Source organism: Argiope bruennichi, chromosome 10 (genome assembly GCF_947563725.1).
Source record: "Argiope bruennichi chromosome 10, qqArgBrue1.1, whole genome shotgun sequence".
NCBI lineage: Eukaryota > Metazoa > Arthropoda > Arachnida > Araneae > Araneidae > Argiope > Argiope bruennichi.
This window is the reverse complement of record NC_079160.1, coordinates 33,386,604-33,405,636: the sequence shown is the minus strand read 5'-3', so window position 1 is coordinate 33,405,636 and position 19,033 is coordinate 33,386,604.

Here is a 19,033-nt window from a genome sequence, read left to right as displayed (position 1 = left end):
ATTTTTATTTCAGATATATATTTCTAAAAATATCTGAAAAGTAACATACCATAAGATAAAAATTATTTAATAAATATTTTATGATTATTAAAAATTATCTCTTTAATGATATTTTTTTTATCGAAATTGTTCTTATTTCGAAATGAATGTTACTTTAAAAACTTGTAGTTTATTACGCTGTCCAATGAATTTAATAAATGCAAACCAAAATCCGTTAAATTTTATTAAAGAATCTTTCTTGAGATATCCCATTTTTCGTGAACTACTCACAGTGAAATATTTATTCTTCAAAAAAAGCATTTAAAAAACAAGTCTTCTCATCAATTCATAAAACTGCTTTAGAAACAAGTGCGGCTTCCAATGTTTTTTAATAAATTTATTCGAAATAAGCCAATAGTAGCTGGGTAGGGAGACAGTTAATATAAACATTTTAAATGATATTTTTGGAGTATTTAAATTTGCATATAATAATTTTGGAGTATTAAATTTATTTTGGAGTGAATTTAAAAAATCATTTTTAATTTAACTTATTATTATTTTTAACTTCTTTTATATCTTTTGAGTTTTATTCAACCAATCATAATTAGATTTTTTAGAATAAAAAAAATAGGGGTTTGTTTTATGTGTTGTAAAAACTAGAATATTTAATTGAAAAGTGCCTTCTCTACCTAATCGGATGATTTAATGCATTTCCATATTTAACATAATGGATTTTGTTCTTAGATTTCAAAATTCCAAACTTTTGATTAAAAGGCAATTAGCATGCGCCATATGCGATAGATCTTAGATAGAAATTAATTTCGCCTTACAATACTGCAATTACGGAATTGAAAATGAATCCACAAATCACAGAGATGTCCGAAGTCTACACATGTATTCCTAAATATTTTTTTAACGTTCTTGTTTTGTCTGCAAGTTCTAATTTATCAGCTATTTAAGTGGATGATATACTATTTGAAAGAATCCAAATATTAAATAATTATCATTAAATTTTTATCAAATTTCAGAGATTTTAAAATATGCAGAGGCAACTGATATCAACAGCAAGACTGAGAAAATTTCTTTTGGATCGAACATTTTTTTTATATTATGATCGAATATTATTTTATGCTAGCCTCCTTCGTTGATCAGCTGATTCGCAACTATACGGGTTATATTTAATTTCCAATTAAATCATTTAGATATGATAATATCTACGATTCCACCAATTTGTTAAACATTAGAATCGATCTATTTAATTTTCTACATATGTTCTCATCATTTTGTGTATGAACTTTTCTAATAGACACCTGCCTCATGGCATCATAGTGATATTAAAGGCATGAACATGAGCTTCATTTATTATTTAAGTTTTGCGGTATTTGTCTTGTAGAAAATTAATACTCGCTTTGCTCTTCCAGAACGAAATAGAAACAAATGTCTGCTTATATAGGCTATAAACATGTTTATGTCTTCGTGTAATACGTACTATAACAAAAGTACTCTAGTGGAAAAGAGAAAAAGTGATTTATTTACTAGATATTTTACAAGAAGAAAGTTAATGACATGAAATTATGTTCTATAAAAATGTTATTACTGCCCGGGAACTGTATTGTCTATGTAACACTATTCGTAGGCTTTGTCATTTCGCTCTGGGAAAGTTTACCGACTCTTATTTCTTTATACGCTTTGTACACTTACACAGATATAAAATTTAAACATAACTCTTTCCCTTTTGTTTCCACCAAAGGATGCGTATCATTCGATTAGATATTTGATGAAACAATGAAAATGATTTGAGTTTCATAACAACCAACTAATCTATTGTTGGAAATTAGGCAAAGAAATATTTTCGAAAAAATACCAAAATTCGGAAAAATATTCATATTTATGTAATTTTATATTCATAAATATTCATATTTATTTATTTAATTATTGTTAAAAATTTTAACTTTAAAACTAAATAAAGAATCATTTTGTGCAATAATAAGGAATTGAAGTATTGCGGAAAACTTCAAATTTCAGCTTAATTATGTATTAATTTTTTAAAAAAATTACCCTTATTTATACATACCTACCCTTCAAAGTATATGTATTCTCTATATTTAATGTCGCTAAGGCATTTGGTCTGACATGTAGAAAGCCAGCAAACGCACATTCGTCGTTTTTCATTAGAAATGATGACGATAGTAAATATATAAAAAAAAATAAACATCATGAGAGTTGGCATCATAAAAATGCTGTTCATTTTTTTCCTGGACAAGAATTCTGAGTGGATTTTATCAGTTTTTCCACGAATAAAACACATACTTAACCTTTACTTTAAAAATCGTACAGATATTAATATTTATCAGAATCTTCCAATTTTTAATATTAAAATGCATCAAGGTATTAAAGTATTTATTAATTAAACAAACTTTATATTTCTATTTGAAGTAATGCAAAGTTTGCAAATCAAGGACTAAACTTTGAATAATATTTACATAGATTGGACCAGAGTGTAGATTCAGTTCAAAAGGAATTATTTAAAAAAAGTATCAATATTTAGTTATTATAAATTAACGTTTATTGCACTGGATATTGCAATTTACAGCTTTAAACAGTGCTTTAAAACTATCTTCAGCTTTGATTGAGCTCGGCTTTCAACAAAAAGAGCAGTAAAAATAATGACCCCATTTCTAAAAGGCTTTTAAAAAGTGATAATTTCTTTTCAAAAAGTCTCTTTCAGTTATTTTTTCAGTTAAAATTCTATTTTTAAATTTAGTTCTAAATGTTAAGGTTATTGATGCTTTTAGAAATATTTTTCATTGTATTACTTCCCGACTTTTTAAAAATGACTTACGTTATCTTCTTGAAAATTTCTAACTGGGCGATCAATCAAACTTCCTTAATCCCAAAAGATTAGGCTCATTTTTTTTACATGTTTTATTTGCATATGACTTAGGAAAAGTGGGTTTTTAGAATATTCAACTTTTCAGAGTTTATCCAAAGGTTTCGGCACAGAAATATGTCAACGTTTCATAAAAATGATTTAGGTTTCATTGAAAACTAGTTGAGGACTGTATGCACTTTTATTCTATTAACATATTCTGTCTTCACATGTCTATTATTAAAAGTATTTTACTTTTTTAGAATAATTATACTTTTATAATAAATTAATAGCTTTTTAGATTTCCATGTCCGGGAAAGATCCGAATTAATCTATTACTGATCATAATAGATTTTATTTAATTTATAATAGGAATTTATGGAATATTTTTATTACTAATAAAAATGATTGACATAATTCCTCTAAACGGGAGATTTTGATAAATCTCCACGGGTTACAATTACGTGTCTTTGAAACATATAATTAAAATAAATGTTTCAAGTTAGACTGCTGAGATTTTCCATGTGATCTTCATATCAAATTTGCACATTTATCACAAATTTTGAACGAAGAGAAACAAATGCCATAGCATCTTAGAAAGATACAATGTGGTGCAAAGATTTAGCAAATAAGACACAGATTTGTTTCCGTTTTGGAACCAAATCCTTCAAGGGATTAACTGCCTGTCAGCCCGTACTTTCTCATGCGTGTAAACATAACTCTAAAACACAGAATTTTAAACAATTAAATTTTGAAGTGAAATTTGATTGAAAGTTTGACATCGAACTACAAATGGTATTCTATGCAAAATTTTAATTCCAGTCGATCAAAAAGGAAGAATTCAAACTGCATATTCTGTTTTTCTTACCATATTATGACTACCATAGAGGGGTCACCTCATGTTTGAGGATGAGAAGCCTTTGGCACGGTGCTTGGTTCTGCCACCAGAGTGGGTACAGAAATGATGGGGATAGGCTATTTCATACGGATGATGGTTTTTTGTTTAGTTATATTAACGTCCCGCTGTAAAGCAACACTAAGGCTATTTTGGGACGGACCTCGTAATTTTGAACCGCGGTTAGATGACGAGGACGACACCTGAACTGGCACCCCCCTCTCCACACTACGGATGATGGTTTGTACTGCAGCCACGGGAAGGTTTGTACTGCAGCCGATGATGACCTTTAGGACTCAACCTCAGCTCCTGCTAATGCTGTCGCAGTGATCCAGTAATTCAAATTGAATCCGAATGTTTTGAATTAGGTGGGGTGGGGTAGCCTGATGTGGTTACCATATTACGAAACATACAACTCTCATTCGCGAGATTCTGAAAATAAGAATCGGAACACTCATGGAAATCACTCTTTTTCTTTTGTTGTACACCTCTGGAGATGTGGGATAACATTATTATTAGAGAATATGCTAGAAAGTTTCGGAAAGACTACTTCCGCTGACTATTAGAAAAAATAAGTAACAAGCAACACGAAATTTTTTCTACGTCTTTTCTTTATCCCACACAATATTGTTCAAAAACCATTTACGTTCATCTAAGTTCGGTAAGAATGACTATACTTCAAAAAATTCCTTTCATCTTGAAAACAACACAAAACCACTAAATCAATATTTCTGAAAATGATTTTTTAGAGTGGTCTTGTGTTGAGTGATTTTATTTTCTAAAATTGATTGCTTTTAAATGGTTTGCTTTTCTAAAGAAAAGAAATATTGCAATTTATTTCAGTATGCTTCTTGTTATACTGATGTATATTATTTACCTTTCATTCTCAGTTCCTTATTACATTTAATAAATTTTTATGAAAAAAAAATAATAAATTTTTTACATCTGAAATAACGTTTCGTCTTTACGTCATACAATAAACTTCTCCATTTGCCTTATTTCTGGTAAACTTATTTTCGTCAGAAATTGAAATTTAAAAGGAAAAAAAAAGATTTATCAAAAGAAAAATTATTATTCATTTTTAATGCATGCAAATTTCACTCATATTACAGAAGGAAAAATTTCGAGGAATATTTTCATCTAAGATAGCATTTTTAGATTTGATTCATGAAAATTACCACTCGAAGTTTTATTACTTAGTTTGAGAGTTAGGTTATATCTCTGGAATTAAATTTAGCAATTAAAATAGTTACAATAGATATGGTTATAAAAATGAATTTAATTTACTTGGGTTTTTTAATAAAAAAAATTTTTATGTCTCAGAAATCATACGCAAGTTGTGGATTGAATTCATTACTTTTTGTACAAATATGTTTCAATAAATTGACTCAAAGCCCTCAGATTATATTGTAATTTTATTTTTGATTTATTATTTGGATGTGATAAAGTTCTAAGTGTATGAAGTATTTTTTTCCCAGAAATTAACATAAGATCAGAAAATATTACAAATACAAAATATTTGAGTTAGACTGAGTTCAACTTTAATCAATTTCTTGAAAATATTTCTGCAGAAAAGTTATAGCAAGAAACTCGATCTAGATTTTTTTTAAAAGTATTTCAGATAATCACAAGCAACATATTGATGGATTGATTCAATTATGTTTTAAACATCCAACACTCTGTAATCAAAATTTGTATTGCAAAATAAAAATGTTGCGACTTTATGAATTGAAATTTGCGATATCAGATTTTAATTCTTTTTTATTTTACTTCTCCAATAAAGAATTATCGAAATAAGTTATTTTATTGTTATTTTTCAAAATTTTTCCACTCTTAAAGATAAACACACCATAATTTATTTATTAATAAATACTTTCAAGGCATTTTTGGTGTCATGAAAATGCAACACATTCACCTCTTCCTGTGTTCTAACACAGTGCTCCTAACTAGCACACTAAACGAATTCTCCCCCATGTGCAACTTTTCTCGCCGAAGAAAATTCTAGAAGAAAGCTGTTTTTATAAAAAATAAAGATAAATAAAAAAAATAAAAATATGCGGATCAGATTTTAATGTATGCAAATAGAATCGAGTTAGGTTTTTGTTAGGATCTGTCTTTAAAAATTTCGAAGCATTTTTTGCTTCAGGACTGTTATAATTTCTCTTCAGTTCAATCGGGAGGTTCAAATTAAATCAGTAAAGTTTTGATTAGGATCTGGAATGAATAATTAATTAAAATTTTACTACAATAAAAATCACTATCTAATTAACGTTTCACCACCTACCCTATCTATTTGAAAATTTTAAACATAGCTCAGAATTGGGTGACAATACAAATTAATTGGCTTTCTTCTCTGTTTGGTCAATTTTTGCCATCTGGGGTAGTTCATGGGGTAGTTAGTTTAAAAAAAGACTGCATAATTTTACATGCACAACAATAAAGCACGAAAATCAATTATTCAAATTTAATATATAATATGTTTTTATTTGGGATTAAAATATATAAAATTATTTCTCTTAGCTAAATAAAGTTTGTTCTGAAAATTTATAAATGAGAATTTAAATGCACACGCGCGGAGTTTTTTTTATAAAAATCTGCGTTTTTTTAAAAAAAAATAAAAATTAACTTTTTATTGAGTAAAAGAAATTGAAATAAAAAAATGCACTCCCAGTTTAAATTTCATATGAGTTTCTATTATAACTTTCATAAAACTATTTTCAAAACCAAAAACACCTGAAACATTTTAAAGAACATTTAAATAGGATATCATTTTGATCATCTTTAAGTATGTGTTTATTCCTCAGTCAATACACATTTATCAATAGATTTCATAATGCTATTTTAGTCCTATATAAACGCATATTTTGAAGATGAGATGTTAAAAAGAAAGATTTACCATTTTTGTCATTTTCTGTTGTTGTTATTTATGGCACTTTACAATCCCGCTGACATATCTGTTAGCGATTTAAGCCGAATGAGAGTCTTTTGTTTTTTCAGTAGCGCCAACTAGTGTCAAGAGGACGACTTAGCTGCTTCATTCCTCACATTCGCTTGCACAACCCCTTTGTACAGGGGGGGGGGCGCACATTCACACACATCACAGATAGAACAAAGAAGAACAACCATGCCCGAACCCGGGACACGCAGATCACGGGGAAGATGCACTACCCCTATACCAGGACGCTGGCTTTGTCATTTCTACTAATTTTAAAGTCCACCATTCTCAAAAAAAAGTCGAGTATTCAAATACTGATGGTAATATTTCAAAATCTGTTCTTACTTCTGCAACTTTCTCAGATTATATTGTAAAATGAACGCATCCTCATCTTTTAGATGTTCATTTTATAAAAGATGAAGAAACGAAGTAATAGAAAAAAAAAAGAATCGATTAGACTGGGACGCATGCAAATGCATTCAAGTAGGGTAGAAATGAAGATTGGATCTGGGAATTTCATGGCATATTCAGCTTCGGAAGTAAAGGAACAAATTAGACTTCCGGGTTCCTGCTCGAAAAGATCAAGGTTTTGACACTTAGGGAAAAGAAACTGAAAAACTTTATTATATGCAACGAAACTGTTTAAAAAGTTTCCACCCACAAATTATAGTCGTGGTGGCGAACTTAACTTTTAGGTCGCTCTAAACAATATATGATTTTATTTGCGACGTCTGTGAATAAAATTTGCAATGAATTGTAGAAAGAAGCACTTTATTTTCATTCAAACTCATTGTTTATATTGAATGCATTTTTGGATATACTTTTTTAAAAGAATTTCTCATACAGTAGTTATCAAGGGTTTTATAATTCTTTTTCACACTCGACTCAGAGATTCATTGCTTTCACTATCGTTTTAAACGAACACTTACACTTACACTTATTTGGAAAAAGGGTTGATGTACTTTTTAAAAAAAGTGTCCATATACGTTAGAAGTATTTTTATTTTATATGCTCTTTTTAAAACTACTATTTATTAAACTCATTATTTATATTGAACGAATTTTTATATATATTATTTAAAACTATTTTTCATAAAGTCCTGTACCAAAGGCGATATAATTCTTTTTCTTACATGACTCGGAGAGTATTACATTCCCTACTTTTTTTTTAAATGATCCATCCACCTAATTTGGAAATGGTACGATGTACTTTTCAAATTGTCCATACACATCAAAACTACTTTTACTTAAAGCTTGTGGGAAGTAAAAGTTCCACAAACAATAGAAAAATTATTTTTATTCTATATGCGCTTTTTCAAATTACTATTTATTAAAAATTCCATATATAAATTGAACAAATTTTTGCATATATTTTAAAAAAATATTTTTCATACAGCCGTGTATCAATGGTAGTATAATTATTTTTCTCTCATAACTGAGAGTTTTAGTATTTCCACTATTTTTTAATGAACATTTCAACTAATTTGGAAATAATATGATGTACTTTTTAAAAGTGTCCATACACATTAAAAGTACTTTTATTTTTAATATTTGTGGGAAGTAGAAGTTACATTAACAATAAAAGTTACTTTTTGTATTTTATATACATATTTTTAAATTACTATTAATTAAATGAATTCATACTTTATATTAAACGAATTTTTGTATGCAATTTTTTTAAAAAAATATTTCTTATACAGTACTATATCAAAGGCGGTGTAATTATTACTCTTTCATGACTCAGACTTGCACTATTATTTTGATGAACCTTTCCAATAATTTGGAAATAGTGTGATGTACTTTTAAAAAGTGTCCATATACATTAAAAAGTAATTTTATTTTAAATATTTGTGCAAAGTAGAAGGTCCAAGAACAATAAAGGTGGAATTTTTATTTTATATACGTCTTTTTTTTATTTCCCAAAACAGAGGATAAAATTACTCTAAATAATCTCTAATAATAAAAAAAATACCGAGCTTGGCACAGATAACTAGTGGAAAATGGAAATTTGCAACAACTCGGAGTATTTTCGATATTTCAATTAAAATATTATTTCGTTACAAATTAAGCAAGATTGGCATTTTCCACGATATCTCTTAAAAATGCTATTGTATGAAGCTGAGTGTCGCGAAATTTAAGAAGTTTTAAAGAAATTTATTTTATGATTTTGCCAATTTATTATGCATTTTTTGATGAATTTCAGCAATATTAAAAGAAAATACTTTTTGCATAACTTTTAATAATAAAATTCATCATTGAAATTAATTCATATCGATTTCATTATTCCATCAGATATTTAATTTTATAAGTTTCTTCCATCAATGAAAAGTGAGGAAGAAATATTCCTTTATCTTTTCATTTTGCTTGCTTAAATAGAAAGTGAAATTTCAGTTCTGGGAAAGAGAACGTGCAATTAAAAAGGTATATTACCAAGATTGTCCTGCTTTTAGTATTATTGGATTCGACTTCATAAGAAATTTTCCTTTACTTAATAAACAGAACAACTGAAGGTAGTTCTTAATTTAGTTATAAAATTAGTTAAAATAGTTATTAAATAATTATTAGTTATACAATTAGTTAAAACAGTTATAAAATAATTATTAGTTATACAATTAATTAAAACAGTTATAAAAATATAATTAGTTTTAAAATAGTTATCAAAATAGTTCAATTTTAATACAATAGTTTCATACCTAAAAATACTTTGTTGAAAAAATAATTACTATCAAATTATTTAATATATTTTAGATAATTGGAACCCAGCCAATATTCCCGGCAGACTAGCTAATATCTAAAGGCAGATAGTTTCAAATAATATTTAATTTTCGTAATGGCATTATTTCTCCAAAGTTTCAGTTATTTGACTCTAATAATTGCTCAAATAAATTATTAATAAAATAGTTTAAATATTAATAAATAGTTAAAATATTTAATAAAATTTAATATTTCTATTAAATATTTTACTTCTATAAATATATATAATTCTATAAAAATAAATAATCTAATAAATATAATCTATATCATTCTATAAATATGTATAAGGAAAATATATTTCTTCCACTTATATTTCATTAAATTTGAAATATAACTAAAATATATCATCAACTTCTATTAATGAAATGTTTCAATTTCAAAAGAGTGCAGCATTTGTGATGATAAAACCTCATAAAAATGCCTTTTCATTATGTTTATCAAACGGAATGAAAAAGAAATTACGAAAATAAGTTAGTTTTAAATAATATCAGTGGCTTTGAGTCATGATAAATATTTAAAAATAATTAGACTTTTATAATAATACAGCCTGATTATAGGAAAAAATCTTCTTTCTTCGTACTGTTTAGAGAACATTTAACTAATTAATATCAAATAAAAAGTTTCAAATTTTTTCAGTTATTTATTATAGGCGCAAATCCAGTATCGCTCAAAAAATAAAATTAAAACAAAGTACATATTTTAAAGAATTGTAATCTCACTCTAAAAATCAAGTAAGACATTATAACTCATTTCCCAAAATGACTTTTTTTCCATTATACAATATTTTCACACTATTTAATATACGAGTCTCTTATTAAACCTTAAGAGCACTTTACACTCATAAAAATTCCCCTAATTCCATTCTTTTTATCAGAATTAATGGCTCCTATCCACATTGTTAAGGAAATCCCCTTCCCAACACCACCCTGATTTATTTTCTACGATATGAATTATGGAAGTAAGTGGATTCTATAAAAAAAATAAAGAAAAAATTTTGATTAAATTTTAATGCATGAATATAGATCTTGAATGGTAGTAGCGGTGCTTTCCTTTTTAAGCTTCAAGAAATATTCATTTCAGAATTGTGATAAAGTTTCTTTTGAATGTGCTCATCTTCCAAAATGTGTTTTGAACTCAAGGAGGTCTAAAATCATGGAGATTCATCGAAATCTCAATTTCGAATTTTTTTGATGTTTGCAGTACTTACTTACTTACTCTATATTTCGCATACGAAAATATGAAAAAGCAATTAGTTTATAGTAAGTAAAATGTTTTCATATCGTATTCATTTTTTTTTAATTTTCAGAACTAAACAAGTGGGTAAGATATTGCAATAACTTATTCCATAATTGTTGACGAGTAATTATTTTAAATTGAATTATTTCGTATTTGTCTAAAATAAATGTTTTATTTTATTTATTTTCTAATTCACAGTGTCACAATTAATCATTTTAGAAATAATAAATAGAAAATTCTTTTTTTTTTTCATTTGAAATATTTATTTTGATTGAAATGAAATAACAAAGGCATTATCTGTATTATTTCGTACTTTTTTTTTCTCTTACTTTTGTAGAATACATTTTTAAACTATTGTTTGCCTAATTTTGCACCGATATCGGGATATCGATCGAAATACATTTAAATGTTATTTAAGGAATAACATGAAAATTATTTAAATTTAAATATGAATGTTAATTGTGAAATTAATTCAATGCTTATGTTATTTAAGGAATAATGTGTACATTATATTACAATAAAAGTAAATATTATTCCTGATATCAAAATCTATATATTATTTAAGGAATAATTTGTACATTTTAAAATTCAAGCCCATATTATTCCTTATACCATAACCATGACAAAAATCAATAAAAAAATATTCCATGGCTTAAAATTTTTTCTTTCATCACAAAAGTTTCATACATTTTGATTGTCTCTCCTGTGCAGCCTTTACAAAATAGATTTTTTCTTTATCTATAAGTTATATCGACGGCAATGCAACACTTTGCTTTCCCTTATGTATCCAAAAAAGAACCCGAGTTCTTTTAAATCATCTTTGGGAGCCATTCCCTTTTCTTGATAAATTATTCAGAGTTATTGAGGCGATGTTGTCTCGGGAATTCCTCTTATCAGGAGCCATAATTGAAGAAGATGACTTCAAATTTTTACTCGGGTTATCATCATGAACACTTGGTTGCCATTGAAGACACTTGACTCACTCATGTGATAGAACTTCTATCTAATGAGACGATTTCTCGTTATTTTACTTTATATATAGTATAAAAGATGGCATCTAATTAGATAGAAAGATGTGAATCACAGAATTAATGGCATAGTACGTGCTAAATAAAAGTGGGACAATTAATAAAGATTCAGAAAGTACAAAAAATTTTCCACAGAATTTGATTTATGTTTCCTACTTACGCTGATTAAATACACTGAAGAATTTTATAATTATTCAGAAATTCTAAGCGTCATTAATAATTTCTTTATCGAAACTTATTTGGAATTTTTTTCTATCTGATATTGTATCTTTTTCTTCTTTTGTGCTTAGCCCTATGCGAAATTATATGCTAGACTTTAATTGAAATGGAAATTATTTTTCTTGTTATTTTAAATACCGTTAATAATTTTCTGCAATAAAATAAAGCAAAAAATGGAGTTCTAATATGTAGTCACAGTTGAAAAACACGTTGATATAAGATATCTTAACCCTTTAAAAGGCCATTTTTTTTCTAGTATTATCTTAAAATATTTTTAGGCTTGAAATTAGAATAAGAAAAGAGATTCATTTAGCTTATTAGATACATTTAATTTGATTAATTCATTAATTTGGTTAATTAATAATTAAGTAACAAATCAAGACATCATTTTGTCTGAGATAAAGAACTGAAGCATCTAAGTTTCTGCCTTTCTTTAAAAAAATTGTCAACATATGCCAACCTATATAATTTTATACAAAGATTGATAAATTTGATAGCAAGCATACTTCCCATGACCCTAGAAAGGGTTAATAAAAGGTAGTAGACATTATTAAATGTATTTTTCATTTCATTTTGTCTGAACTTATGCCAACCTACATAATTTCATACAAAGATTGATAAATTCGGTAGGAACCATACTTCCCACGGCCCTAGAAAGGGTTAACATATTCAGCATTTACGTATACATTCCCCTTCCTCCAAGTAACAGAAATTCGAACTTCAAGGTATTCGATTCTCTGTGATCAACTGCGATTTCTTACACTGCACTTTCGTTTGCATTATTTAAAAGTCCTAACAGGCCTAATTCAATGATTCCAACCACCAAAAATGATTTAGTTTTCTCCAAATGCAACATCAAGACGATGCTAAACTGCTCCTTTGATATCGTGCATTATGCAAGAAATAGAACACTTAGACATATAATGTTTGGAAGGGATTCAACCATTTTAGAGTAACAAAGACAATCGTAAGTAGTAATTATACACAATAAACCAGTAGGAGTGTTTCCCAAAAACTTTCTCGCATACTCTCCAATTAACCCTTTCTAGGGCGGTGGGAAGTATGCTTCCCACCAAATTTATCAATCTTTGTATGAATTTGTGTAGGTTGGCATAAGTTCTGACAAATTTTTTTAGAAAGACAGAAATTTAGATGCTTTATTTCTTTATCTCACACAAAATGACGTGTCTTGATTTGTTACTTAATTATTAATTAACCCAAATCAATTAATTATTCAAATTAAATTTATCTAATAAGCTAAATGAATCCCTTTTCTTATTCTAACTTCAAGCCTAAAAATATTTTAACATAATATGACTAGAAAAAAATGGTCCTTTAAAGGGTTAAAGTATCATCTTTTCCCCTTTGGATGAATTATGGGCCTTCGGTAAAGCTGGCATGGTATTGGTGGAGGATAGCTAGGAAATATAGATCTTTGACGTGAATCTAGAATTTTTATCGAATCTATCGCGCGCAAACAAGTATTTTAATGCATTTTTGCCGACCGAATGAAACCAAAATTTGAAAGGAAACTGCAATTGTAGTCACAAGATACATACAGAATCCTATTTATTTTAGTCATTCTGTTTATGATTTATTGAGATTACACACACAAACCACAGCCCAACAGACGGCCAATCGTATGACAAATTTGGTTCCTAATTATATTAAAATTATTTTTAGATACCATTCGTAAATACCAAATTTTATCTACATATCTTATTGTATCTTGGAGCTATTGAATTTACTTTTAATCAAGAAGCTTGACAGACAGATTTCATCTGAACATATTTTGCTCAACATTGAATAGAAATCTACAAATTTGGTGAAAAGTTTGTATATGAAGCTGCATTTCTGAGTTGTCTATTCTCAGAGAGACAAACTGATTGATAAACATCTATAATGTAAAAAATAAGTTTTTTTTTTTTTTTTTTTTTTTGACTCGGGTAAAGAAAAATTTTAACAAAATTTCGAGTTAGAAGTTTTTGACGATTACAATACATTCTCATATTTCGCATACGATAAAGTGAAATTGAAATATTACATATTTAAACAACCCTAGTTAATATCTGTATTGCTGTCAAGCATTTCAGTACCTATTGCAAAATAAATAATATCAAATATTATAAAAATAATATTCAAATCTAGACTTGTTTAAAAGTTTATACTATCAAAGATCTTTCACGTTTTTTTAGCAAGTGCCAAAAGTTTGCATTCTTCGAAAATTAAAAAAAAAAAAAAAAAAAAAAAAAAAATGCAAATTTGGCCATGAATCTATATATACAATTTCATTCGTCGAGCTTAAAGTGTTTTGAGTTATAGTGTTCACATACTGATAGAAATAATAGAAAAAATATATTTTTCGAATTCAGAAGTGAAACGTCGAGATTCGTCAAGTCATCAAAATATCACGTTTAAATATTTTGAAAATTATATTCCTTCTATATTTCATTTACGAGAAATAAATGTGAGCTGTAGTAAAAAATGTTTTTTTTCTTAAAATAAGTGGGGAATTTCTCAAAATCTTTTGCTTGTAATATTTTATGTTTGAATTTCTAACTTCTTTTCCCATGACGTATGCTAACAAAAATAGAAAAATGGTTGCTTTTGTTAAAAATAAGCGCATGAATTGAGAAAAAATCAAACACATGCAACATCCAATCTTACTGATAAACTTTTTATAGCAAGACTCAAAAAGCTGACGGCGGAACTGATTTTAAAGCAAAACACGACTACTTTCTGTTTTTCTTTAATCTAAAGTATAAAAAGTAGCTTCGAAGAATGTGAAAAAAAAACCATCGAGCTACCGAAAATTCTAAGAGAACAGTTTCTGATTCAAGGTACAGTAAGGAAAGAAAACACGGGAATTGGAAGAAGTTTTTTTAGGACAATACCGTCAAATATGTAAGGAAAAGAAAACATTTCCTGTGCTGTTCCACATCGGTAAAATACTCCTTTCGAACTTTTCGTGTTCTGTTTCCGTAATGCATTCGATTGTGATAACTGTTTAAGCACAAAAGTGACGTGAGTTGGTATAATCAGTTGGTCAAGAATAGGGTGAATATGATACCGTATTATATGCTAATTTTGAAACTGAACGAAATTATAAATGAAACTGCCAAGTTCAAATAATAAATGCCAGCATTCATTAAAGTGATGGACTTTTTACAATGCAATTTTAGCCCTCGGGGATATATACATTAAGAATATTTGTTACGAAATAAATTAATTATCACAACTTATAAGGAAATATATATATATTTTTTTACAAATTTTAACGATTCTCTTTAGCAATGATTTCAGGATGAATTATTTTACTTTCTCTTATATTAAGTACAGAGAAATAATAATCATCATCAATAAAAATCCGAGCTCGAGATTTTGACGAATCTCCATATTTTAGACCTCCCTGAGTTCGCAAAACAAATTTTTAAAAAATACCTGTCTGTCTGACAAAGATAACTCAAAGACGCTTGGAGCTATAAGGATGAAATTTGGTATTCGATCTTCAAGTCAAATTTGCAAATTTTTATAGAATTTTGAGCAAAATTCGTTTAGACAAAAATTGTCTATTCGGCGGTCAGAATATAAGTTAACATGATTGCTACAAAACGAAGAGAGATAACATTCGGTACACAGATTTAACGTTTATATTGTAAATATCTATTAAAGTTTCAACCAAATTGAAAGACGTATTGAATATCTGTCGGTCAGTCTATCCTTTCAGAAACATACAAACTCTATAACTCAGAAACGCATTAGCTTAAATATATGAAATTTAGTATATGATGTTGTGGCTACAAGTGCAGCTCTGTATAGTTTTTTTTTCTAATCGGTAAGAAAAAATGTGTATAAAACGATTTTTGGATGCTATTAACCGCATGCCAGTGAGTAACCGCCAAAACTACTCGCCAAAGATCACACAATATATTCAGCAAAATTGCTAAATTCACACCAAAAGCTAGTATTTTATAATTATTGTACGCCAGTGCCATGCAAGGCGTTCTTTGGAATAAAATCTTTATTGAAGAGTATGCGAGAAAGTTTTAGGGAGACAACTCCCGCTGGTTATTTAAAAGTCTATTCAACATGAGTCAACACTAAAGTAAAATGGCGGAAGGTTAGCGACAGAGCATTGATTCGAAATTGTATATTTTGTACTTTCAGAAATACCTTCTCAATGCAATTTCATGGAAACTGTACTATACATTTTTGTATATACACAATCACTGAACTGACAGATATGATTTTCGCGTATGGAACTTTGAACCGTAATTGGTGAACTTTTCAAAAACGTTTTTTGGTTTTCGCGCCATTTGATATGGCTCCAATATAATAAAAGAAGCTTTTGGTAAAGTATGAGAAATTTCTGGTTCAGATGACTTCATCAGAGCAATATCCGTCGAGAATCAAACCTTCATTACAGATAAAAGCAGATTGTAAATATGTTAGAAATAATTATTTGATACAAGCAGTCTTCCACAGTAGGGGGAGGAATCAGATTGGACGAAGGAGGAACGATATAAAATTACCTTCCAAGTTCCATTTACCAACCAAGGTTATAAGAAAATTAGTTTATTATTTTATGATATAATCAGAACTTCATAAGTAAAGGGAAATATTGGATTTGGTTAATTTGGTAAGAGAATAATCAATATAATTAAGGATAATTGTTTTCTAAGCTATAATGAAAAAATATATGGAATCTTTTTGTATGAAGTAAAATTGAGGGTCCAGCAGGAAATGAAAGTGAAATGCAAAAAATTCAAAATACAGCTTTTGCTATGATATGCTAATCAATAGATGTCTTTTGCATCGTACGGCAATTTAATAGAAATACCTTGGAGACCAAGCTTCGATCGAAAGTTTTTTTTTCTGAAAAATCGTAAATAAAATCCTATTCTATGGCTCTTTTAAAGTGATAAGAGAAATCTAATTGAATTGGAAATGCGAATTTGGACATGAGAAAAATGCATGGGAGCCCAAAGCCTAACCATAACTCCATCTCCGATACACATATGCAGGTCAAGTACTCGACATGACAATATTTAGTTGTAATAAATGGTTTTTTTTTATGTAAAAGCCTTTTTTAAGGAAAAACACCTGTATAGATCAGCTTAAAAATCCCAAAACTTGTCCAAATATAAAATTTGAACCAAATCGTTGCAGCCGTTTTCGAAATACACGAAATAAATTTAACATCCATACAAGAATATCTCGTTTAAAGTTATAGGATATTTTTAAATCAATATTTTTGCTATTGACGCAAGTATTTATTCGATAGAATTTTATCGCTGATACAATACTTGTTTGTTAACATTAAATAATGATGATGAAATCACCTCTTTTCTTATCATTTCCCTATCATTAAAATGGTAATATCCGTCACGAAATATATCTCATGTAGCTTGAAAACAATATCTTTATCTAAAAAGAAAGTACATTTTAAACAATGAAGTTCACTTAAAGTCGGATGATACAAAAACTTACAAATTATTTTCATTTTGTTAAAATCCTTCATCATGTCGAAACAAATCGATTAAAGTTTTTAAAATTAAATCTTCTTTAATTTATTATTAAGAAATAATTACTCAAGTTCTTATTTATTTTATTAACTTCAAGAATTATTTTTCTGTCAGAAATAAGGATCAAGAGGAACAAGTTGAATCATTAACCAAATTAAAAATTGAACCTTGTTTTATTTGATTTTTTTTCTCTTCACCACCATTGTCAGAAAGTTCGTGCTTTATTATTTTAACTTCCATTTAGCTTCTTCTTGCTTGCCATTTAATTTCACTTTTCTGCAGTTTATCAATTTTAATAAGATGTGTCCTCATTTTCGCTTCCTTTTTTAGCAAAGAGGCAATGTTTTCTGCTTCTTTGATTTGTTTCTTTTATCTGAAACTTTATAACTTTTAAGAGGTGTCGTCATAATCTTAATTTACGTTTATGAGGTTGATATAAGGAGTGGAATAAAAATTTTAATTTCTTTTTATGCCTTTTTCAGAAGAAACCAGTTAGTTGCGAATATCATTATTCTTTTAATTTCAGCGGAATTTAATTTATTAGCAACATTTTTATACACTTTTACTGGCTTACAATTTTAAATATTTTCTAATAAGTATAAAATATAAATTGCTCCTGCTCTAACTAGTCAGCAAGAAATAATATTTCAGGCGATAAATTGTCTCAACTGTCTCCAAGTAAATGATATATTTTTTTTTCTTGTTCCCCCACTTAATATTTTATGTGTTAAATTACTTTAAATTCTAACAATGAATTGTTATTATATCATTATTGGATCATTGTAAAAAAAACAAATATGTTCATATATTAGTTTTGTTTTAAATGTCATCAATCTTTCTGGTATATTTATAGCATTAGAATGTTGAAATTTCAATTAATGTTTTAAATTAGAAGTAACACCATTACAATATTATTGCATATCGAATTAGATCGTTTTACATGTATATAAACACTCATATGCAATATAAAAAAATTTCCTACAGAATAAAAAAGCGTCCAAACTTTGTTAAAAATTCAATTTTAAAACTAAATATATTTAATTTACCACAATAAATCTAATTTTTCCAAAAATAAATTGAATTAATCTATGTTATTCAAATTCTGAGAAATATAAACATATTGTAAGAAACTATGTATAGACTCATAAAGCATAAAAATATGAACTTTTTTTTAATTATTTGTGGTAAATATATTTTTTTTTTAAAAAAAGTTTGTTAACAACATTTATGAAAAAAAAATTCAAACTAAATAAACAATAATACTTTTTAAAAAACTTATTATAACTTGTAAATATCAAATTCAGATTAACGCTGAAATAATACTTCATAACAAGAAATTAACAGTTATTGTTTAACAATTAAACAATGCTATAAAGAAGTAATTTATCTTGAATAAGTTGAATTTAAACAGTACTTAAATATAATATATCGATCCTAAGAAATAAGATGATAGTTTTTAACATGAAAATAAATTATAAATGTGACACCATGTTTATTTAATAATTTAGAGAATTTTCTGATTATTGCAAAATCTTGAACAATTGATTCTTTGTCCTCCCCGTCAATTATATCATTCAATATTCTAAAAAATTCG